This window comes from Halichoeres trimaculatus, unplaced genomic scaffold, assembly GCF_033239565.1.
Source record: "Halichoeres trimaculatus isolate MK-OKI-2021-1 unplaced genomic scaffold, fHalTri1.1 fHalTri1_scaffold_24, whole genome shotgun sequence".
Classification (NCBI taxonomy): Eukaryota; Metazoa; Chordata; class Actinopteri; order Labriformes; family Labridae; genus Halichoeres; species Halichoeres trimaculatus.
Window position 1 is genome coordinate 5,786,165 of NW_027437202.1, and position 24,412 is coordinate 5,810,576.

At 41.8% G+C, this 24,412-nt stretch overlaps 3 long non-coding RNA genes across 4 annotated transcripts; 2 read left to right on the forward strand and 1 right to left on the reverse strand.

Moving 5' to 3' along the window:
- Positions 1-12,848: 12,848 nt before the first annotated feature.
- On the forward strand, positions 12,849-16,657 carry LOC141785769 (uncharacterized). Its single transcript, XR_012597572.1, has 3 exons — positions 12,849-12,981; positions 15,938-16,058; positions 16,154-16,657. It is a non-coding gene; the product is annotated as an uncharacterized LOC141785769 (long non-coding RNA).
- Positions 16,658-17,555: 898 nt separating this feature from the next.
- On the forward strand, positions 17,556-18,907 carry LOC141786047 (uncharacterized). The gene is made up of 3 exons (XR_012597607.1): positions 17,556-17,674; positions 17,765-18,011; positions 18,102-18,907. It is a non-coding gene; the product is annotated as an uncharacterized LOC141786047 (long non-coding RNA).
- A 1,376-nt stretch (positions 18,908-20,283) lies between these two features.
- LOC141786159 (uncharacterized) lies at positions 20,284-21,020 on the reverse strand. Of its 2 annotated transcripts, XR_012597637.1 has the most exons (6): positions 20,896-21,020; positions 20,773-20,827; positions 20,653-20,686; positions 20,527-20,560; positions 20,402-20,433; positions 20,284-20,314 (listed from the first exon to the last, which is right to left on the reverse strand). It is a non-coding gene; the product is annotated as an uncharacterized LOC141786159 (long non-coding RNA). The 2 variants fall into 2 exon arrangements; XR_012597636.1 differs by having other exon boundaries at positions 20,314-20,433.
- Positions 21,021-24,412: the final 3,392 nt, after the last annotated feature.

The window sequence follows — 24,412 nt, forward strand, 5'->3', positions numbered from 1 at the left end:
GCCGGCCCCAGCTACAGCTCGCCTGCTCCTTTTGAGAAGTCAGGACAGACGGTAAGTCAGCGTGTGGATGTGACAGTAAAGTAATGGTTAGCTGCAGCTTATTTTAAAACTAACCCTTCTCTGCTTCCAGGTGAGGTTTTGCTGACACCAGCAAAGCTCTACAGTCGCCTCCTGTTGCCAATTCTTCGCAGTGGATCCGTGAAAGCGTATTCCCACATCACAGGAGATGGACTGCTAGAGAACATCCCTCGAGTGCTGCCTGCAGAGCTCGCTGTCGATTCGGGTGAGCTTTTAAAGCATTACTTGAGATGAAAAATATGAAGGTTGAACCTGCACAGACTTTTCCTCATCAATTTTCCTCTTCTGTGTTCCTCAGATGCTTCTCGATGGAGCAGAGAGAGTCTGTGGGACAGGATCAAAGAGGCTGAGCACCGAGCATTTCCTGCTGCTCTGGAGCTGGTCACTAGTGGAGCGGTCAGACTGTCAGAGGACAGACACATCATGTGGAAGTCAAGTTCAAGGGATCTTTGTTAACTGTAGTTTTTCTATCATCTTAACAATGTTTATTTTACTTTATTGTCAAAATAAAGGAGATACAGTTCGTTCACAGTCAGCTGGTCTTTGATTTCTGATTTGTGAAAGTGGAGAGAACATTTGAAACAGAAACTACATTAGTTTTGAACAAAGTAACTTACACTGGAACAGACCTTGTAATTGATGGTGTTATGTGTAGTATTTTCATGTTTTCCACATGGAGCAACATACTTCATGTGTTAGTCATTATTTAATCTGTGTCTGTGAATAAAAGAAAACCATGTAGTGTGAAGAATCTGTGAAACACGCTGCGAGAATTTTTTTTCCCTCCAAGTTTGTGTAGTGTACTTTTAATGTGTAAATGTTAATCACACTTCCTTCTTAATGTAGTCTTTTGAAATAAAGTGATGATGAAGTTCATCCCATGGTGTGTCTCTCATGTAATGTTTGTCCAGTTAAAGTGCAGCTCAGTCTCACCCCCTGCTGTTGTTGATCAAAGTGTGTAACATGTTAAATAAAAAGAAATGTGAAATGAAATGATGAAAAGTTTTTTCTCTCATTCTTCACATGGACAGGCAATAAGTCCAAAGCTTTCATGAACCTAAGAATCACCAAACCACGAGAACACAGAGCTCGTTAAAGCAGATCTCATACAAAGTGTTGGATTGATCTCAGTTCATGAATAGTATAATATTCTAGAGGGCAGGTCTTGTAGTGATGTGAGGTCATACAGGTGTGCCAGCAATATTGTAACATAGATCTAGACCACAGAGAATCTACAGAGGATCAACATAGATCTAGACCATATAGATCAGTTAAAGCATTATGATTGCTAATTGGATTCAGGTGTGTTAAAATTATATTATAAAAGCAGAGCAGTTTACTGAATCAGTGCTCAGTCCTCCTGAAGACTCCGCACAGTCCACACGTCTCCTCTCCTCTGGCAGGTTTCTCTGCTTCACTTTCCTCCAGGCTGAGTCTCAAAGTAAGGTGCATTTGCCTTACTTTGGACTTCATTTCTAAATTGAGCAAGTTTTTCTCCATCAACTCATTAATTTAATACTCTAAAACAAACTTTCTGCTAAGCTGCCTTAAACACAAAGACACAAGGTAAGTTTGGTTTAGTTTTTTCTTTATTTCAGTGCATTTCTTAATTTACCGTCAAAGTACCCATTAATCTGCTCTCTTTTCTCCTTTCAGGTGCAGTTTGCTCGGTTTGTTGGAGGAAGCTCGGTGAAGCCTGAAAGAAAGAAGAACAAACATTACTTTTGTGCACGTCTCAATTTGTTGCTAATCCTACCATTAATTCCACTCTCTCCTCTCATTTCAGGATCTTTTGTCGGCTCGGTTGTTGCTCCTGCTGGGAAAACCTCGTGTTCCCCGACATGTCAGACGTCCTTCTGGTCGGAGAAGTCTATGGGTCTTCCTGCGTGCTGGGTACCTTCATGCTAGCTTTTCGAAGAAGCACGTGGAGGCTAAAAGATGAGGTCCTGTTGTCTGCTCGGTTTGTCCGCCTGCAAAAAAAAAAGAAAATATATATTAGCACACCTCAATTTGTTGCTAATCCCAGCATTAATCCCACTCTCTCCTCTCGTTTCAGGACCTTCTGTCGGCCCAGTTGTTGCTCCTGCAGGAAAACCTCGTCCTTCAGGTCGCTTCTGATGGCGGGCCAGGAGCAGGGGATGTCGGAGGAGTCTGTGGGTCTTCCTGCATGCCGGATTCCTTCATGCTAGCTTTTCGAAGAAGCACGTGGAGGCTAAAAGGTGTGGTCATGTTGTCTGCCGCCTGCAAAAATAAAGATTTAAAAAAATATTAGCACACCTCAATTTGTTGCTAATCATACCACTAATTTCACTCTCTCCCCTCTTTTCAGGACCTTTTCTCGGCTCGGTTGGTTGCTCTTGCTGGGCCACATGGTTCACGGCATGGCGGGCGTCTTTCCGGTTGCTTCTGATGACGCACCGGAAGGTGGAGATGTGGGAGAAGGCTCGGGTCCTGGTGTTAGTTCGCTGTCCACCTGCAAGAAAGACCACGCTTTCAGCTCAGACTCTCGGTAAAAGTTTAATAATAAAAAAGCTAACTACAAGCGGAGAACCGGCTCCTTTTCACCCAGTCATCACCAAGAGACCGCGAAGAAGCCCTACATCCTCCGTCAGGGAGTGCACTTGCTCGGGCTAGAAAAGCATCAAGCTTAGCTTGGTGTTTCTCCGGCCCGAGCAAGGACACTTCCCGACGGGGATGTGTGGCTTCTTCGCGGTCTCTTGGTGATGAAGGAGTGAAAAAGAGCCAACTCTCCGCTCGTGTAAAGCATTTTTTTTTTCAAACATTAAGTGATTTTACCAAAATCCAGTCGATCAATCCACTAATTTCTTGCTCTCCTCTCATTTCAGGCCCTGCCTCTGAAGACTCACCTGGAGGTGGAGATGTGGAAGAAGCCCAGTGTCCTGGTGTTGGCTCGCTGTCCACCTGCAAGAAACCACGCTTCAGCTCAGCTTCTCGGTGAGCGTGTGCTTACCACAGGCGGAGAACCGGCTCCTTTTCACCCAGTCATCACCAAGAGACCACGAGGAAGCCCCACATCCCCGTCGAGGAGAGCCCTTGCTCAGGCTGGAAAAGCATCAAGTTTCGCTTGGTGTTTCTCGGGACCCGAGCCAGACACCTCCTTGACCGGGATGTGGGGCTTCTTCGCGGTCTCTTGGTGATGAAGGGGTGGAAAGGAGCCGACTCTTCGCTCGTGGTAATCTTTTTCTTGCACATTTTTTAAGTCATTTTTCCAAAAATTCTGTCGATTACTCTACTAATTCCACGCTCTCTTCTCTTTTCAGGTTCCAGTGAATTTCTGTTTGGTTTTGACTTCAATCTCTTGCAATAAAAATTCTCAAACAAACTATCTTTTTTGTCTTGTATTTTAACATTTCACTTTACTCTTAAAAATGTAAAAAAAAAAAAAAAACTTTAAAAAATTATTTTTTCATTATTCTAATTTAAATTTATAGTCCAGTGTAATAAAAAATGAACCAAGTCCAATGAAATGCATGAAAGAATGAGCATGGACAACAGAATAAATTTGAATAAATCTTTATATGCAAATTCAGTTAATGAAGGGGTGTGGTCTAATCCAAGCCCACTGAAGCAGCGAGCTAGCAAACACGGACTGAAAGAAACTAGCCTCTATGTGCCCTTCCCCTCAGGGCAGGCTGTGTTTGTGCCGTGTTAGCTTTACTAGCTGTAAGAAACACAAGCAGCAGTCAAACCAGGTCTGTGTAGAGAGGAGAAAGGGGGACTGTAACTACCGAGTGAAGTGAAAACACCCCACACGGTAGCCCAGCTCCACCAAACTCTCCCACACAGCCCTGGCTCTTCCACCGCTCGGTTCCTTACAGCTAGTAAAGCTAACACGGCACAAACACAGCCTGCCCTGAAGTTCCAGTCACACAAAGACTAGAAACAGAAAGAAAGTAGCCGCTGTACAACCTTTCCCTCGGAGTAGCATGTCCGTGTCGTGGTTCACTCCACCAGCCACTGTAAGTAACCATGAGCAGCGGTCAAACCAGGTCTATGCGGAGAGAAGAAAGGTGGACTGTAACTACCGAGTGGAGTGAAAAACACCCCACGGAGTAGCCCAGCTCCACCAAACTTTCCCGCACAGTCCTGGCTCTTCCACTGCTCGATTCCTTACAACTCGTAGAGCTAACACGCCACAAACAGTCTGCTCCGAGGTTCCAGTCACACAATGACCACAGCAGGTAGAAGAAAGAAAGAAGTGTCCGTGTTTGTAGCTCACCAGCGTCGCACAGAACCTGTAAAAGAGGAGAAAAGGTCGAATTAGTGGGTTGATTAACCTCAGGTGGGAAAATCAAAGCACGTGCTCAGCCCGAGGAAGCCCCGGTGTAAACTGCAAAACTATTCAAACTAATATAAAAACTCTGGTGTCTATCAATTAAATAACAATAAAGCCGTGTTTTAAAACATGAAGAATAACTTAATGTGGTCAAATATCAATAAAAAAGGTTCAGGTTAGCTCTACCGTTAGCATTAGCTTTAGCCCTAGCGGTAGCTCGCAAACAGCGGCCAATTACTCTATTTCTATGTTTCCGTTCACACGCTGACTCACCGAATCCTTCACGAATTTCTTTGATGGTCCCACGTCTCTCTTTTCAGCCCAAAAATCTATTTATTTTCGATAAAATCTGTGAACGCCGAACTCGAGCTGCGACCACGCTGTCGAAATGCCATGTCCTGATTGCCAACTTCCGGTTCTGACGTCACGTCCGGAGAGGAGGTCATCGTCGGCGCATGCGTACGAGCAAAAACAAAAAAAACTTAAACAAAAAACAAAACAAAACACGAGTTAATAGATTTTTCGTCATTTAATTTTTATAAAACGCAGTTTGAGAAAAAAATATAAGTTTATATCAAAGAAACTCACATAACGTGTTAAGAAATAAAGCGCTTTCCTGTGGAACTACAAACATGGCTTCATCTACCGGAACTGGAAGTACGTATTTCAATAAGCGTATGCAAACACTGTTTCGTTGCACAGAATTTGATTTCGTCTGTTCTTCTTTTCCCGTCTTTATAAAAAATGTATGTAAAACCTAAAAGCAGCCACTCTTGTTAAATCCTTTTTATTTTCCTTTTTTTTAAAGTTATTTCTAAATCGAAAGGCATCTTTCTCTTCTTTTGTTTCTTTCCTTTACGTTCATCTCGTTAACTTTTAATGCTTTGTATTTTTCTTGATTTTGTTCAACCTGATTTTTTGTACCGTTTAATGCTGGTATAGGCCTTTTTTTGTATTGATAAAAAAGGTCAATACATTAAGAAATATAAAAGTATTCTCCCGGGTGTTTGCCGTCATCTGGTGTTCAAAAATTATATTGCATTCATAGCATGGTTGCAGCAAAAATTTTGTCCACAGGAGGGCAGAAAAAACCCCAAAATGATGATGATGAAATGCAATGTTCCAGATAGAAATCTCTATATATTTGATATTTTATTGAGATACTTTCAATAAATTTTGAATTTTTCTCATCACACAGGTCATCCTGTTTGAGGACATCCTGTTTTTATTTCCTACTGCTGAACTGTGTGCCGAGCAACTGGTAAGTAACACTAAATATCTCCATGTGGGATTAATAAAGTATTTTTGATTCTGATTTTGTTTGTGCTAATTATTCTCAGGTTCCCATTAGCTTTACAAACCATCAACCATTTCTCAAAGGCTTCTGGATTACAACTGAATTTAGATAAGTGTGAAATTCTGACTTTACATGATCACCCTTTGAAACTATTATACAACATAAAAATGAAAAATGAAATTAGATATCTGGGAATTGTTGTCACCAAGGATGACACTGTATCAGACAAAAGTAATTTGTGGGGTAATACTAACAAATGTAAGTCTGTTTTAGATAGATGGTTACAGAGAGATATAACAGTTTTTGGGAGAATCTTACTTACCAAGATGGATGGAGACTCATTTACCCAGCACTTTCTTTACCTCTAAAAGAGAAAACGATAAAACATATAGATAGTATCAATTTCAAGTTCATTTGGAGAAACAAATGCTAGTACATAAGGAAAGATGACAATGTCAAAAATTATGAGGATTGCGGTGGAAATGTGATTGATTTTGATACTACGAATGGTGTTTTAAAATTGAAATGGCTAAAATCTTATATTTAAAAAAAACACATATCATTCCTAATCTAATATTCCAAAAATAGGGAGGAAGAGACTTTCTACTAAGTTGTGATTTTGATTACAACATGCTTCCTATTAAACTTTCAGCCTTCCATCAACAGGTCCTGCTCTATTAGAAGTTGATTTATAAACATAATTTTATTCCACACAACACCCCTTTATGGAACAACAGATATGTGCTTCTAAAGAATAAATCTGTATATTCAGAGTGTGGGTGGTTGCTCATTGTATGGATGCTAAAGGGAATTTATCAAGTTTTAAACAATTTTGAGAAAAATTGTGACTGACATGTACTTTAAGTTGAAGTTTGATTTTACACTGAAAATTTTATATATACAAATGTAAGTACATTAAAACTAAGCCCACTCTGAACAATTGGAGGAGTTTTGAGTTTTCTCTATCGAATGGCCTCTTTTTCTTTTCTTTTTTTTCCTTTATGTTGATGTTGCTATCCTATTATACTTTGGATTGAAATGTTCCCTTGATTTTGCTCAGCCTGAATTATGTTTGTACTATTTGATGTTGAATTATGCCTTTTTTGTGTTTGTATTCATTATATTTTTAAATAAGAAAAGAAAATGTTCTTGAACTGGAAGTACGTACGACAATAAAAGCATGCAAACACTGTTTCGTTTCACAGAATGCTGATTTCATGTGTTCTTTTTTTCCTCCCTTATAGAAATTTATGCAAAACTTTAAACCAGCCGCTCTTGTTTGATAGTGGCCTGGAAGAAGGGGCTTCTGAAACATCTTTTACAGCAGCCCTGCTTAAACTTAGATAGGTCGACCAAGGTGTGGGAAAAGGTGCAGTAAGAGTTCAACTGTAGCAGTACCTGATAGTTATTGAACTTTTGTCAGTATTTGACTAAAGCCTCCTTCAGGTCCATACACATTAATAAGGAGCAAAGATGCTGATTAAGGGCTGCACCAAATGAATTATTACAAACATTTATTCTAATTTCTCCCAAAAGTCAATTTATCAGACAATAAATAAAAAGGCAGCACTAGCGTCCCCGTGTGGAGCCATTAAGTATGACCAATGTGCTGCCCCTCCCGCCCCTGAGTCCTGAGCCCCTCCCAACCCTGATGCTGTGAGCTTAATTAAGATCACCTGGCATGACACCAGCATGGCTTCAGTACCGAGACGCCCTCGTGTGGAGACTTTAGGTAACGTGCTGCCCCCGATGCCCCCCACTTCCCCCACCCTGCGAGCGCTCCCCCCCTCCGCCTCCCCCGCTCAGCACTGAACCGGCCCCCCCCCACCCCCACCCCCGCACCCCCAACCCTGAGCACTGAGTCGTGTGGAGCCATTAAGTAAGACCAATGCGCTGCTACCGACCCCCCCCCCCCCCCCCCCCCCCCGCTCCCTGCGAGCGCCCCCCACTCCTTCCACCCCGCTCCCTGCGAGTTGACGACCCGACCCCCCCCCCAACCCTGAGCACTGAGCTGAGCAGTTACACACCTAATCAACCTCACCTGGTTAGTGTGTGAGAGCATGACTCTGCTAAAGGCTCAAACAATGAAACTGGGATTGTGACAGTACTTTACACTCCTCACATAACCTGCATGTTATCAGCTCACCTGAACAGCAGGATGATGTGTTATCCAACAAGCTTAAGTTTAAAATAGTTCATATTTTATCGATACACTCCTATAAGTAAAAAAAATACAAAAATAAAAAAAATTAAATCCACCAGACTGAGAGAAATATGATGAAGAAAATCTGAGTAACTCCTCATACAGAGTGTGTAAAGATGTTAATATTTGAGGAGATTGAGGTGCTTTAATACATTTATTCCTAATAAAGGGCAGACTTATATTAGCCCCCCCCCCCCCCCCCACAGATACACATCTCCCCCCAACACACACACACACACACACACACACACACACACACACACACACGCACACACACACACACACACACACACACACACACACACACACATAGCCAACACTCCACCTCCCTTGTTGAACCCTGAGCACTGAGTTGTTCCCCCTCCCAACTCTGAGCCAAACATACATCCACACACACACACCCAACACACACACATGCAGATCCACACACACACACCCAACACACACACACACACATCCACACACACACACCCAACACACACACATGAAGAACCACATACACACACCCAACACACACACACACACATCCACACACACACACCCAACACACACACATGCACATCCACACCCACACACCCAACACACACACACACACATCCACACACACACATCCACACAAACACACACACACACACCCAACACACACACATGCACATCCACACCCACACACCCAACACACACACACACACACACCCTGAGCACTGAGCTGAGCTGTAACCAACTTCATTAAGATCACCTGGTTAGTGTCTGAGAGCATGACTCTGCTGAAGGCACTGGGATACACACACACACTCACACACACACACAACATACTCACACACCCAACACACACACATGCAGATCCACACACACACACCCAACACACACACACACACATCCACACACACACACCCAACACACACACATGCATATCCACACACACACACCCAACACACACACACACACACACACACACACACACACACACACACACACACACACACACACACACACACACACACACATCCACACATCCACACACACACACACACCCAACACACACACACACATCCGCACACACACACCCAACACACACACATGCACATCCACACACACACACCCAACACACACACATACACACACACACCCTGAGCACTGAGCTGAGCTGTTACCAACTTCATTAAGATCACCTGGTTAGTGTCTGAGAGCATGACTCTGCTGAAGGCTTATGTCACTGGGATACACACACATACACACACACACACACGCACACACACACACACACACACACACACACACACACACACACACACACACACACACACACACACACACACACACATACACACATAGCCTCAACCCCACCTCCCTTGCTCAACCCTGGCGCATATGATTGAGATGAGGCTTCAAATCAAGCTCTAAAGACACGAGGAAAGGTGAATGAGTAATTTGTTGTAGTTTAATTTCATAAAAAGATTCCCAATAGTCAGTTTATAAGACAGTAAAAAAGGCAGCACTAAGGCGCCCTCGTGTGGAGCCAGTAAGTATGAACAATGTGCTGCCCCTCCCGCCCCCCAACTCTGAGGTTGTGAGTTTAATTAAGATCACCTGGCATGACACCAGCATGGCTTCAGCACCGAGACGCCCTCGTGTGGAGACTTTAGGTAATGTGCTGCCCCCCCCCCGCCACACACACACACACACACACACATAGCCTACACCCCCCCCCCCCCCCCCCCCCCCCCCGCCCATCCCTGAGCCGTGTGTTGAGTTGTTACGGACCTAATCAAGCTCACCTGGGTAGTGTCTGAGTGAACTGAGAGAAATATGATGAAGAAAATCTGAGTAACTCCACACACAGAGTGTGTAAAGATGTTAATATTTGGGAAGATTTAGGTGCTTTAATACATTTATTCCTAAAGAACGGCAGACCTATATCAACAACTCCCGACACACCAAGTACAACCTACACACACACTCCCTGTTGATGTCATTTATGTGCCAAAGATATTTACATCTAATCTCCACCTCAATCAAAAATAAACTATCAACAGCAGCTCTTTCTGCAGAGATTTGCAGATCGCACCAACACAAAGAACTGCAGTTTTGTTGTAAAGAAGAAAAAACAGCAAGTATTTCCATATATGTGTTAGATAAGGCACCAAATCAACTTCAAAAGACACGAGAAAGGTAAATGAATTATTTGTTGTCTGTGAATTATTTCATTTCATCTGATTTATCCCAAAAGTCAATTTATAATAAAATAAATAAAAAAAGACAGCGCTCTGACGCCCTCGTGTGGAGACATTAAGTATGACCAATGTGCGCCCCCCCCCCCCCCCCCCCCCCCCCCCCGAGTCCTGAGCCCCTCCCAACCCTGAGGTTGTGAGCTTAATTAAGATCACCTGGCATGACAAAATGAGACTTTGGTTTCATTAAATTTTGATTTATATTGAATTAAAAGCAGTAAATTTGCAAGAATTTAAGGAGTACAACATCAATTTAGAGCAATTTTTTAAAGATTTGGATTAAAAGTTAAGTCGTCTTTTTCCTCTTTTTCTCACCCTGAAAATAACAGAGTTTGTTCAGTGCTTTGCTCTTTATAAATACACTAAATTTCAGGTGTTTTGATTGGATAATGGGTGTTCTACTGACCCCCAAATAACCCCTCAGTGTAAAGTGAGGCAAAGGAGCAAGAGGTCAAAGTTCATCAGAGATGTTTACAAACAATCTGTGGTGTCACCTCTTTGATGTGAGGGTTCAGGCAGCGGTTATCAAAACAATAACAAAGCTCCTCTCTTAGAGCTGTACGGTCCATTTACAGTGTATTCAGAGGAAGAGGGCAGCACAATGAGGAGACAGAAGCCTGAAGGAAGAGGAAAGCAACAGAAATATATTAAAGAGGGCCTCAAAACCTGTGGATACTTGAAGAAGAAGAAGAGAAAGGACATTTTGATCCCTAACATTACAGGAGTATCTGAAAACTAAAGAGGATCTTTGGTAAACACCATATTTCTGTTCATTTTAAGCCTGGAAACACTCAGAGGTAGAAGCTGCTTCATCCCACACCAAAAAAAAAAAAAAAAATCAGGTTAAAATTTCAGCAGCTTTCTCCTCTCAAACTTTCACAGTTTTTGGTTAGTTTATAAAAGGTCTTTAAAAAAACACTGAGACCATAATCAGGGGTCAGTCGATGAAAATGTGCTTTTTCCAGGTTATAATTTCAACACCTTTGTCATTTTTTAATTCATTGATTCCAGTATAAACAATAAATGATGCAGGATACCTCAGGTTGATCATTATTATTAGTTTGTTTTTATCATTTTAGACGCCCTCTTGTGGAGTCATTAAGTAATGCGCTGCCCTTGATGCCCCCTCACTTCCCCCACGCTGCGAGCCTCCCCCCCTCCGCCTGCCCCGCCGTGCCCTGAGCCGGCTCCCCCTACCCTGAGCGCTGAATCGTTTCCCCGCCCAACTATGAGCCACCACCCCCCGACACACACACAAACACACAAAATCACACACACACCTACACACACACACACACACACACACACACACACACACACACACACACACACACACACACACACACACACACACACACACACACACACACACACACACAGGTGAAACCACCCCTGAGTTACACACCTAATCAACCTCACCTGGTTAGTGTGTGAGAGCAAGACTCTGCTAAAGGCTCAAACAATGTAACTGGAATTGTGACAGTACTTTACCACTCCTCACATAACCTGCATGTTATCAGCTCACCTGAACATTGTCCAACAAGCTTTAGTTTAAAATCATTCACATTTTACTGATACACTCTCATGAGTCACAACAGGTTATCAACCAGACTGAGAGAATTATGATGAAGAAAATCTGAGTAACTCCACATACAGAGTGTTAAGATGTTAATATTTGAGGAGATTGAGGTGCTTTAATACATTTATTAAATAAAATAAATAAAAGAGGCAGCACTTAGGCGCCCCCGTGTGGATCATTTAAGTATGACCAATGTGCGCCCCCCCCCCCCCCCCCCAACCCTGAGTCCTGAGCCCCTCCCAACCCTGAGCTGAACTGTTATAAACTTAATTAAGAACACCTGGCATGGCATGAGCATTGTGACGCCCTCGTGTGGAGCCATTGAGTAGTGTGCTTCCCCCGACGCCCCAACCTCCCCCCACCCCGTCTCCCCCGCCCAACTCTGAGCCACTACCCCGCACCCCCAACCCTGAGCACTGAGCAGAGCAGTTACGATCTTAATTAAGATCACCTGTTATCCAACAAGCTTAAGTTTAAAATAATTCACATTTCACTGATGCACTCCTATAATTTACAACAAGTTATCCACCAAACTGAGAGAAATGTGAATATACAAAATCTGAGTAACTCGGATTATTCCTAAAGAAGGTCAGACTTATATCAACAACTCTAGACACAACCAGCACACCCTACACACATATTCCCTGTTGGTGTCATTAATGTGCCAAAGATATTTGCGTCATATCTCCATCTCAATGACAAGTAAGAAAACAACACCAGCTCTTTTGCAAAGAGATTTGCAGCTCGCACCAACACAAAAAACAACAAGACACATTATTTTCCAACAGCAATTTTGATGTAAGAAAAACAACAACCAGGAATTGGCACATAAGGGTAAGATGAGGCACCGAATCAAGCTCAACAGACACGAGAAAAGGTAAATAAAGTATTTGTTGTCTTAAAGTAATTTATTTAATCTGATTTAATTTTATTTCTAATCTGATTTATCCAAAAAGGCAATTCATAGGACGGTAAATAAAATGACAGCATGCCATCAGCGCTTTAACGCCCTCCTGTGGAGCCGTTATGTACAATGCACTGCAACGAAAAGTGACGCTGACTCACCGAAGGTCGAGAGCTGTAGAGGGCACTCCAGATCCACGGTCTACCTCCAAACAGACGCACGGACTGCAGACAGCAAAGTAAACACACTCAGCTGGAGTCCGTGGATACTCGTGATGCGTTCAGGTACACGTTAGCCTCTCTGCGTCTTTCTCAGGGCGTCGATCAAAAGGAAGGAGTCCTCCGCTGGTTCGTAAACATCCCTGAAGTCTCCTCGTCCTTCGTGTCAATAAAACGGTGCGAAGTTACCTGTAAACATGTGTAATGGACACGTGCGCCCTTGTTATGTCGTTGTTACAACTTCCGTGTTTACACCCTACGTCACTGTGACGTGTCATACACTATACAGTTGCTAAATGTAAAAATTGTTCATTTAATTGGCATCTCTGATGAAGATGTAGCTCAAGAAAATGGTTCTCAGTTCATGTTAATGTTAATTTTATAGCGTATTTTATCATCCCATTCTATATTTTCCCTATTTTAATTTCCTACTGCTGTACTGTGTGATGAGCAACTGATTACTAACACGAATTTTCCTAACTTGGGATGAATAAAATATTTTTGACTAAGATTTTGTTTGTGGTAATTATTACCGGATGTTTGCCGTCATCTGGTGTTCAAAAATTATATTGCAATCAAGTCATGTTTGCAGGATAGTTTTTGTCCACAGGAGGGCAGAAAAAAACCCAAAGTAATGATGATAATTAATATTTCAGATGGAAATCTCTATATGTAAAGATTAAATTTAAAAAACACAGAGATACTTTCTACACATAATTAAATTTATCAACACGCAGGCAACTTAAAAAAAAAGATTAATAATGTTAAAAAATGCTATATGTTCAGAAGTTGACACAGCTTTTGTTTAATAACTAGTTATATTTTTAGAGTCCTTTTTTTTTTTTACAGTTAGTTGAGAACAAGATGTCAGACAGAAGCAACAGTGTGACAGACTGGCAATATTCATCAGCCTTCTTTATGTTTTATTGTATGAACTAAAGCCACATGAAATTAAGAAAAATATCAGGACATCTGAAAAGAAGGAGAGAGAAACACAAAAAGCAGTTTCAGTCCACAAAATTAAGAGAGATCAGCTTTTGGAGGAAAGAGTGCAATACAGTTGTTGTCCACAGGAGGGCATAAATACTCACTATTTTCCAAGTTGTAAAATGCAAAATTCACACTTTGACCACACGAGGGCGTCAATACTCAGTATTTTCCTAATCATAAAATAAAAAATATTCGAATAAGTCTGCCTTACTTTAAGTATTGATGTATAAAACAGTCTTGATTTGTTTTCTCACAGGTTTGAGTTGAAGCACAAATCAGAGTGCGCTGCACGTTTTATTTACAAAAAAAATCATTGTGAAATAACTTTAACAGCTTCTAAAGTCGATGTATTTACATTTAAAGCTGAAGCTAGTGGTTTTAAAGGAATGAGAATAACATTTGAGCTTGTATAACAGTTAAGTTTTTGTGGTAATTCAACATAGCAGTGAAGCCTTTGGGTTCTGTTTCCAACAGTTACTTTTTATTTAAATCTAATTTATTTTTATTTATTATTTTCTTAATGGAGGCATGATGTCTTTGTTTATTTTTTCCATAAACTGTGCTTTATCTCATTCTTAAACTTCACATTAGCTCCTGGATTAAATTTCAAGTTTTCGTATTCATTCATTTCAAAGAGGAGTGAGACTTCAGAACAGAGTGTTTCACATTTGTCTCGGCCTGCTTTCACGTTCTCTGCGTGCAGTACATCGTTTTGTTTTTAATATATATTTTTAATTGCATTTTAGGATTTGGAAAATGCTGTGTTTTTACGCCCTCGTGTGGTCAAAGTGTGAATTTAGCATTTTAGGATTTAGAAAATGATGACATTTTATGCCCTCCTGTGGACAACAAGTGTACTGCAACCTTTCTTCCAGAAACTGAACTAAACCTGAATTTTGTGGATTGACACTGCTTTTTGTATTTCTCTCTCCTTCTTTTCAAATGTCCTGATATATTTCTTACCTGACCTGAACACACATCCATCATGAAATACAGGTCACAAAATGCATCTATAAAACATCTGTGGAGGTGTCACTCCGTTTTTTTTTCAAAATGTGAAAAAAAGTAATCTTAGTTTTGTTTTTCTAATTTATTTTTGTTTAATTTATGGCTTTTGGGCCATCGTACAGTGATTCATCTTTTGCTTTTATAGAAATTTAGTGTTTTGTTATTATAAAATATGTGAGATTGTTTTATAGGTGCATTTTGTGACCTGTTTTTCATGATGGATGTGTGTTAAGGACATGTGAGCGAATACCAAAGGGAAGTTGTGAAGAGTGTTAACAATAACACACACATTGAGCAACTTCTCTTTAGTATCCGATCACCTGACCCTAACACACATCCATCATGAAAAACAGGTCACAAAATGCACATATAAAACATCTGTAGAGGTGTCACTCCGTTTTTTTTTCCAGAATGTGAACAGAAGTCATCTTAGTTTTTTTTCTAATTTGCAGTGAGTGATTGTTATTGTCAACCCGTTCCCCCATGAGGAGAAATCAAAGCTGGTTTGTTCTGAAGTCTCACTCCTCTTTGAAAAAAATGAACAAATACTAAAACCTGAAATTTAATCCAGGAGCTAATGTGGAGTTTATGGATAAGATAAAGCACAGTTTATGGGAAAAAAATAAATAAAAGGCATCATGTCCACATTGAAAAATGATAAATAAGAATAAATTAGAAAAAAACTAAGATGACTTTTTTTCATATTCTGAAAAAAAAAAAACAGAGTGACACCTCCACAGATGTTTTATAGGTCAATTTTGTGACCTGTTTTTCCATGATGGATGTGTGTTCCCCCCTATGAAGAGAAATCAAAGCTGGTTTGTTCTGAAGTCTCACTCCTCTTTGAAAAAATGTAACAAATACTTAAACTTGAAATTTAATCCAGGAGCTAATGTGGAGTTTTAAGATAAGATACAGCACAGTCTATGAAAAAATAAACAAATCATGTCCAGATTAAAAATAAATGAATAAATCTTTTAAAAAATTTAAATGACAGATTTTTTTTTTTCATATTTAAAAGTTTCTGCAGTGCAATGATTGTTTTTTATTTGGTTTCTGTGCATGGAGGCCCTTAAGTGTGAACAATCTGAGCACAACATGAAGAGTTTTAAACTTTATTTTGAAAACATTTCAGACTGTTGCAGCAAGCCCCTTTCCTTCTGGGATCTTTACCAGCACCAAAATCAGTCCAGAAACTCTTAAACTGACCCTGAAGTTTGAGGAGCCTCCAGATGTGCCCACAGCTGCTCAGAAAGGTAAGATCATCATGTTACTATTCAGTGTGGTTGAAGCCCCTCATTCTGTGGCCACTAGCTGGTGTGTCAGACCTGAAATAATCCTCCTCCTGCAGGTGAACAGACTCCGTTGAGGGCTCTTTGGAGGGTTTGTGAGCCCAGATTAAAGCTCCTGACTCCTCTGAGCTCCAGGGAGTCAGGGTTAGGGATGCACAGGGGGCTGCGGGTGTGAGGCAGGATGCTGCTGCCTCTCTGTCATCACTGTGGCGTCCTCTGCGATGAGTGAAACTTCAGAAAAAGAGGAGTGTGAACTTAACAGATCATTTCAAATAAAGTCCACTTCCTGTCGTCCTGCCCGTCCTCCAACAAAGAGCTGCGTCTGCAGTCTGATTGGAGGTTCGGGTTCACTCGCAGACCCCGAGGACAGACCCTGACTCCTCTTTACTTGGAGGTCAACTCCCTGAAGACCGCCCCCTTCCCTCTCTTCCTCTCCATCACACAGAGATCATCTCAGACAGATAATATCAGCTCTCCCGTGCTCTCTGGTGTTTTGTCTTTGGCTTGTCTCTGTTTTTTCTCCCCCCAATGAGCCGCTTCAGCCGCTGTCAGTTTAGCTACTTTTGTACCACTGCTGTTTGAGTCATGTATCTTTGGTGAAAAACGTCCCTGAGTTAACATGAAATAAAGAGTTGAAGTTCAAACACCTTGTTGTTGTTGATGTTATTGTCTCTTTCAAGCAAAGGGTGCTGTTGCTGCATTTCTATCATACAGACAGATTGACAGATACATGTACCCCAAATGAAATATAACAGAAAAATATACGTTGTCATCTCATACTTTGATCAATTTGAGGCAGTTTTTGACTTAATTTGTACAAAATAATAAATAAAAAATAGAACATGCAGCAGTGGCGCCATGTGCTGTCTGTAAAGAGACATTACAGGATTGGAAAGTACGCACTTTATACACATGAATATATAAATATATATATATATTGATGCTTCTTTTCAACTCTTGGCATTTCTGAGCAGAGACATTAAGCACTAAACGTAAATTAGCAGTAAAAGGTAAGTGCAGTTTAAGCGCCACACAATATTATTGTTTATTTATTTTAATGCACAATCTGGTATATATAATGGTGATTAAAGGGTAATATTAATTCTGTAGTTTTATTTATTTATGTATCTGTCATAATTTTATGTTCATCTTTTCCCTGGTCTCTCGGCTTTTGATTGGCTGATTAATCCCTGAGGGGCGCTGCTGCCTCCTATGAGCGGAGGATGTTTTCGTGTATAATTAATTATATACACGCGTAGAAAGAGTGATTAAGAAAATTAAAATTGAGAGGAAATTATTTGTTTTTGTTTCCTGACGGTGACGTTCTCGGCGGAAGTGACGCTGGATCCGGAAGCTGCGTGGCTAACAGGTAGGGTATAAAAAGGCGATTCAGAAGACACAACGGTTGATACACGAAGGGCGATGAGACCCGTGTCTAAGGTAAGTGGAGAAAACATTAACTCATGTGAACCTTTGTAGTTGAACTCAGGTGCATTGTATTGTCTGTTTCATGTCTACCAGAGGCCTCGGCAGAGCACCTGTTGGAAGAAGAGGAACAAACAAAGCTAGCATCTTTTCAGGTAAGGTTTCTCTCCACTCGACTTTATTTTCGGTACATTATCCCGGTTCATTATCCAGCCCACTAATTTCACTCTTTGCTGTTTTCGCAGGCTCTCGGCTGGCTACCTGAGGCCTCGGCAGAGCACCTGTTGGAAGAAGAGGAACAAACAAAGCTGCCATCTTTTCAAGGTAAGGTTTTGTCCCTGTCGACTTTATTTAAGGTACATTATCCCGGTTCATTATCCAGCCCACTAATTCCACTCTCTGCTCTTGTCGCATGCTCTCGGCTGGCTACCTGAGGCCTCGGCAGAGCACCTGTTGGCAGAAGAGGAACAAACAAAGCTAGCATCTTTTCAGGTAAGATTTCTCTCCACTCGACTTTATTTTCGGTACATTATCCCGGTTCATTATCCAGCCCACTAATTCCACTCTTTGCTCTTTCCGCAGGCTCTCGGCTGGCTAACGTGTGACCGGAGCCTCAGAGCAGTCTCTGTTTGTGATGTGTTAGCTCTACAGGCCGTTAGGAACCGAGCAGTGGAAGAGCCGGGGCTGTGTGGGAGAGTTTGGTGGAGCTGGGCTACTCTGTAGTTCCAGTCCACCTTACTCCTCTCCACACAGACCTGGTTTGACTCCTGCTCAGTGTTACTTCAACGGCCGGTAGAGTGAAGCGCAGCACAGACACGCTGCTCTGAGGGGAAAGTTGCTCTGTGGCTTTTGTCTCTTTGGTAGTCATTGGCAGGCCGGAACCGGCAGTCTCTGCCTGCGACGCGTTAGCTTAGCAAGTCGCTGAGTAACCGAGCAGTGGAAGAGCTGGGGCTGTGTGGGCAAAGTTTGGTGGAGCTGGGCTACTGTGGTGCATCAAATGTATTTCAGTAGTTACAGTCCACCTCGCTTCCGTCCACACAGACCTGGTTTGACTGCTGCTCAGTGTTACTCTAACGGCTTGTGGAGCGAAGTGTGGCGCAGGTATGCTGCTGTAAGTGCAAAGTTGGTCCGTGGCTGACTTTGCTCAGTCATTGTGCGTGTGGAACCTCAGAGCTCCGTTTGTGGTGTAGCTAGTGGTGTTTGGTGGAGCTGGGCTGCTCTGTGGCTCTGTCACTTTGCAGTTACAGTCCATCTTCCTCCTCTGCTGCGCTGCTCTGAGGGAAAAGCTGCACAGTGGCTGGACCCTGTCTTTGACATGTTGGCTTAATGTTGCTTACAGTGGTCTTTTTCCTGTCTGGTAAACTTTGTTGAGAATAAAAAAAAATTCTGTGTGAAATACTTGTCTGTCATGATTTTGTACCTTAGTGAAATTCATGTGCAGGAACACTTAACACTTTACCTCAACTTTTCTTTACCTACTTACAATACGCTAAAATTATGCCACAACTTTACTCTACTTACTGTCATAATAAATTATGTCTCGACTTTTTTCTAATTAGTGTCATAATGCACTGAAATTAGTAAGGTTTAAGCCATCCCTTATTTCAGAGTAAAAAAAATCAGCTCTTATTTAGTAAAATTGAGCTTTTATAAGATTTAGCCAATTCATAAGGCTTAATCTTTATAAATCTATATGGATAAAGTAAAAAATTGACCAAAAAGGGGTGTGGGACTTACCCATTTTTCCCCAAAAAGCGCTGAGAGGGGCGTGGGACTTACCCATTTTTCCCCAAAAAGCGCTGAGAGGGGCGTGGGACTTACCCATTTTTCCCCAAAAATTTACTAAGTCCAAAAAAAAAAAAATTTTTTTGACTAAGTCCTGAAGTTTCAGGCTCATGATAATTTCATTGATAAGTGCTTCAACTTGACAAGGGGAAATAATCAGTCTTTATTTGATGAATGAAGATGATGAAGGGTAAAGTGCTTTGAACTGTTGGAGTGAAAGACTGACTTTAATTGAACTTATGTGAACTGAGTCCATGAAAATATATGAAGTTAGTTGATGACAATTTCAAAGTTGACCTTTGAAACTTGCATCAACTAACTCCACACATTTGCATGGACTCAGTTCACATAAGTTCAATTAAAGTCAGTTTTCAAAGTGAAAAACCTGTTTCACCTCTTAGAGCTTCTTCGAAAAGCGGCCGGGAAAAAACCCGTCTTGCTGAAGTTCACCAAAAGGGGGGAAGGTGTTCCCCAGCAAGAGCGAGCCGGCCGAGGCTACTAGACAACAGTGGGCTTTAGTGACCACAGACCAAGTCACTGTGTTGCTTTCTGCTTCGGACAACGGAGACGACAGCAACACTTGCCCACTCGATCGGATCCCGGAGCTTTTCGAAGAGCGAGCGGACAACCGGACCAACAGTGGGTTAACTCTCTGTGCGCATCGCGGGAGGGACAAAACCCGCATCAAGTGTTGTTTCGTGAGGACTGGACAACCGAGACAACGACAACACTTTTCCCACTTTGCGGAGCGTCTTCGAAAAGCAACCGGAACCGGGGACAAAAAAATCGAAAAGCACTGGGGCTACGAGGCAACAAGAGGAGACACACACTTTTCTGTACAACGAGAGGAAACCTGCGAGCTGGAAAACGTCTTTACACAGCAAAATCAGGGTTTTTAATCCTCTCACAAACCGAGCCAACAGTGTGGTCTCTCTTCATTCAGGCCGCCCTGAATTCAAAGCCACCAGTGTTTTCTTCTCGCCATACCGAGCCAACAACGCCAGCAGCTCCTGAAACAGAGCGAGGGGTTACTGAAGGGTTCATACTGAATAAATGACAAAAGTGTGTGATAATAAAAGCTAAAATAAGTACTTAACTGGTGTCAGTCTTTTCCGGATGAGCTGAAAACCTGAGGCGACAAGAGAGAAGGACGTTGGGTTAGTGGGTTGCTACGTTTCAGTTTAAATAAAATGCTACATACAACAAAAGCGGACAAACTTACCTCGGTTTGTTTTTGTCGTAGCTTGGTTGAGAACCTGAGGGGAAACGAGAAGGGACGTTGGGTTAGTGGGTTGCTACGTTTCAGCTCGATCAAACTGCTACAAATGTCAAAAGCGGACAAACTTACCTCGGTTTGTTTTAGTCGTAGCTTGGTTGAGAACCTGTGAACACAGTGAGGAGTTAGCGAGCTGACAGAGAACAAGTACATCATGAATTTAGCATTAATGCTAAAGTAACGCAAACCCACCTTTTCCTTTTGGATGCGCAGCTAAAGTGTTAGCTTAGCTTAGCACGGACAGAACCTGTAAAGACAGAGAAGAGTTAGCGGGTTGACGGACAGCAAGTTGGTCAAAGTGCAAAGCAAACTCACCTTGTGTGTGTTGTGACAGCGTCAAACAGGAAACTGAAGTGTTCCCGTTAAATGGCTCCGGCTACACCGCTCACACCTGAACCTCTCTTTAGAGAACTCTTGCTAAACCGAATGACCAATCAACGACGTCACTGTACCACGTGACTGCTGCATGTCAATCAACGACGTCACTGCACCGCGACGCCTCTGCTACACCACGTGACAGCTGCATAAAGTTTAGTAAACACTCCGTAGTCTGTGTATGAAGTTAACTGGACAACTCTCTCAGCTTCCCTTCATACAATAAAGCTGCGTCTAACCACTGATTATTTCTTTAAAGCTCGTCTTCTTCGTGTCATTTATTTCAAACAGCCTTCAGTCTACTGCCTCTTTCATTATTTTTATTCATTGCACACAGAATTATTTGCTTTAAATGAGCTGCTTGTGGGTCTTCCTCGCCGCTATGATTCCCATCTGTGGATCTGACACTGCTCTTAATTCTTTTGGACAATAATAAAGTATTTTTGACTAAGATTTTGTTTGTGCTGATTTCATTTTGAGAGTATTTGCCTCCATCTGGTGTCCAAAGATTATATTACATTCATAGCTTGGTGGCGGTATCGTTTTGGTCCACAGGAGGGCAGAAAACCCCCAAAATGATGTTTGATGTTAACTATGTTTAGGGATTAGATTGAAATGACACGCTTATACTTCCTATAAAATTAAAAATTTCTTGTCACACATGCAATTTAAATAGATTTTTAATGTTAAACATTGTTAAATAGTAAGTAAGTTAATAAATTATCGCATTAATTAACCTTTTTACTGCACTGGTAAACCCAAGACCCACAGAGTTAAAAACACAACCACTTTAAGTTACTTTGCATTGCTAGAAATGAGCAGTAAGATGACAAACCGGTTGGTTTCCTCCCCTGTACATACATGACACTTAAACTGCCAAAATTAAAAATAAATAGAAGTGAAGATCAGATTTATTTCAGAGTACTTTATTAAAATTTTACCCTCATTCACTCCATCACAGTAACAAAAGTGTCAGTATCGTGTGAAATGTGCAATATTAACATTGATTTAAAAACACAGGTCACTTCTTACAAACAGAAAGTGCTACATTTATGCAGTGTATGACTGTGAAATCTGACAAAACACCCAGTTTAACCCCCTAAACCCTGAACTGTTAAATAAGTGCAAACATCTGTAAACTGAACGGAAAAAGAATTGTGAACTCCAGACAAAGTGCAACAAGAAACAGTCCAATTTTGGTGTTAATCTGCACAAACTTTGTGATGCTATGGTGAGACAAATCTGTGAACACGTTCAGTCACTTCCCATTTGGTCAACATTGAATTTTCAATTAGATCCCATCAATAAATATAGCAAGTTGCACTTTAACGATTAGCTTAAATACATACTTTAATGTCTTGCCTATAAAAATAAGACCAAATGTGCACAATATAAGAGGGGCTCCAACAAAGCAGCTTTTACCTCATCAGGATGTACATTTTTTTTAAAGCTTCTCAAATACTGAGTATTTCTGCCCTCTTGTGGACAAAAACTATACTGCAGCCATCCTTCAAAATAGATCAGAATCATTTTTATATCTACACTGATGCAATTAAAACCATCCAATATACGTCCTACCACAAGCTAATTGGAATGATGGTTACAGCATACTTTTTCCACAGGAGGGCAGAAAAACTCAGCATTTTCTTCAGGTTTCACAGCTCATACCCCAGTGTTGATGTATTCATCTGAACCTGACACATATAGGCCTGATGTCTGGTGGCGTAAATTTCAGGACGACTGATGAGACTGTGAGAAAGACCGAGTCAAAACAGAGACAGAATAATAAGATCGCCGCCAGGACAGAAAAGGAAACGCTGGAGACTACTGTTGGTCTTCTCAGCGGGCTCGGCCTCCTCAGAAGCTCGGCTCTGGACCCTGTTTGTCCAGCTTTGACGAACTGAGCGTGCTCTCTCTTCGTTTGCCAGGAGGGAGAGTTTTTATTGGCTGGACCTCGTCACACGCAGAGACGTTACACACAGGCTGTGTTGACTGAGACCGAAATCGCTGCCCTGAGAGGCGATGATGGACGTTTGTCCAAGTTTACTGACGCCAAATCCAAACAGTCACAAATTGTCTGAGAGTCTCAGTTACATGGAATTTGTTTACAGCAGCACTTTCCAGCTTTTCTGTCATTTCGCTGAGCATGTTTCACAGACTGTTTGGAGAAGTTTGGCTGCTATCTGGAGGTTACCACTTTAAATTCTCTTGTTGCTACAGAAAACAGCAACAACTGAGCTGGATATAGACAGAAAAATGCTAGTCCAAGCACAGATTAGTACCAAGGAAATGGAAAAAGGGCACTGTCGCTCATCTGGCTTTTCCTTTTCCTTTTACTCAGGTCTGCAAGGTGTGTGTCAACATATTATTCCCATAAAGAAGTCGACATGCCTGTCTGCAAAACCCAAGACTGTGGCTCCAGACTTTGTCCAGACTGCCCCCCTAAATGAACAGACAATGACTCAGCTGCTTTTTAAGCCATGAGCGAGCACCTTAAATTGATTAATTTGCTTCCCACCATCAAACACCGGGGGTTTCCAGTCCATCCACACAAACCTGGCTCCCGTTCCAAGGGCAGGAGAGGAATGAAACGCAAACCAAAGCATTTGGCTCAAACCTGCAGCCAAATAAATAAAACACTGGAGAGGGAGGCTCTCCTAACGCTGCGGTATTCTCTCGTATATGTGCAGTAATCCTGACAGACAGAGGTTACCTCCATGTCCAAGGACGATGAAGTGTTCTCAGAGTCGGATGACTCTCATAGTTCACAGAAGTGGGGGGAGAAGTTTAACTCTGAGCATGTGCCATGGAAAAGAGCTTCAGTCTGAGATTTATCTGAACGGTAACAGACACAGGACAGTGAAGAAGTCCAGTGTGAGTCACTAATCTGGGATGAATTAATCTGTCCTTGTAGAAACAAGACCCAGAAACGTCCCAATTAAGTGGCAACCTCTGGTCTAAGAATATGAGACAATGAGGAAGTGCTAAAATCTTTACAGCCTGGTTCAAAAACATCTCCTATCAGCCACTACCAATATGGCCACTTTAGCTGATGTGCTTTATTTACTATTTCAGAAACAGACGTTGGGGTGACTACATGCATGTTTTATACAGTCTATGGTTCCAATACAACCAAAACAGGGGGTTGAGGCAGACACTGACACTGACACTGACACACGTGTGGAGGCCTGGAAGTGACGATTGAGCAGGATTATTCCTGTAAAAGCTGACAAACTATTTTTTTTACCTCTGACTCAATAAAACTTTACTTCACTAAACTTTTTTCTTAATGTGTCCACTTTAAGTCTATTCCTGTGCAGGAGTAACATTAGGACTGACATGCTTTTCCAGGACTTTCAATCTAATTACAGTCTCGCCTGGTGAAAATTATTTTTAAAGAGCTTTTGGCAGCCAGGTGACTTCAGGTGTGTGGGAGTACAGGCTCTTTTCGAAGCCT